The sequence below is a fragment of the Mycetomoellerius zeteki genome, unplaced genomic scaffold (genome assembly GCF_001594055.1).
Source record: "Mycetomoellerius zeteki isolate Tzet28-1 unplaced genomic scaffold, Tzet1.0 scaffold245, whole genome shotgun sequence".
In the NCBI taxonomy this organism is placed as follows: domain Eukaryota; kingdom Metazoa; phylum Arthropoda; class Insecta; order Hymenoptera; family Formicidae; genus Mycetomoellerius; species Mycetomoellerius zeteki.
Window position 1 is genome coordinate 775770 of NW_017257222.1, and position 1276 is coordinate 777045.

Here is a 1276-nt window from a genome sequence, read left to right on the forward strand (position 1 = left end):
AACATGCTCCTACCATATCTTCTATTCACTCTATCAAGCGCGTTGGAATGAGTAAGAGCAATGGTAGGACCATGTTGGAGCACGTTGGGGCTGCGACGCGACAAACCTCTATTGGTTTTTGGTTCCTGCACCTGCACATATGTAGGTCTGTTCGCATTGCTTGCACTTTTGGCACTCGGCATCTTCGCTTTCTCTCTTTTCAAGGCCAAATATATATCTATCTCATTTTAAGTGCAAAAATATTTGGGGATTTCATGCAACGCGAACAGACCTTGTGTCAGAACACTTGCTGCGCGGCGCCAGTAGCCAATGGCTACGTTTACACCGTGCATTTAGGCCGCGGCCTATACAATAGATGTTTTTGTTTATCCTGTATATTAAACAAAGACACCTATCGTATAGGTCGCGGACTAAGCGCACGGTAAACGTAGCCAATCAATGGGCGAGTTCAAGACGGTAAAGCCTGATTTATAATGGCCGTAACCATTAACTTTAGATACCCTTTAAAGGGTCTCTATTAATTTATGTCAGTGTCGGTAAAGTTCAACCACAGGATTTCAATGCTTTCGTTCACACTAATACGGCAAGTTAATATGAACGAAAGCATTGAAATCCTATGGTTGAACCAAGAAGACTAGAACTAAGGAGGATCAACTCGTGCCAATAGCGGTAGTGGGGGTGAGGCAAAAAGTGGCGACGGATAACTTCCCCCACTGTTGCGCTTCATTAGTCCTCTCTGTCGCTCTATATAGTTGCCGCTCTATCGTTCTATAATCGTCACTTTGTCGCTCTTATATCGAACTTTCACACAATGCGCAGTGCCGCTGCACATCGTGTGAATAGCCGCGGACGTTTTTTGACTCATCCCCACCACGCGAGTTGATCCTCCTTAGTTCTAGTCTTCTTGGGTTGAACTTTACCGGCACCGGCATAAGTTAACGGTTACGGCCATTATAAATCAGGCTTAAAGCAGCTAGACTTTACGAGCGATTGAATATGATTGGTTGGATCTATAAGTAATAATCAATTATGTTCATTTGTTTGGCGAGTAGGCTAGCTTCTTTGTCAATTTGAACGTTCCCATTCTTTTGCTTTTATGAAAAAGCGATAAACTGGTTGCGTTCAGCAAACTCAACAGTTTTGCAACCGTTTTATGATTGGCTGCGTTCAGCAGAGAAAGCAGCTTTGCAACTGTTGTAAAATTCTTCAATACGATTGGTTCTTGCTTTTGGTTCCTGACAGATCTAAATGTATAAACCAATCATATTGAAGAATT

The 1276-nt window shown here is 42.8% G+C and overlaps 1 protein-coding gene across 1 annotated transcript in view; it reads right to left on the reverse strand.

Moving 5' to 3' along the window:
• Positions 1 to 1276, reverse strand: part of Ns2 (nucleostemin 2) — a 5977-nt gene that overhangs the window by 4055 nt on the left and 646 nt on the right. The window lies entirely within an intron of this gene.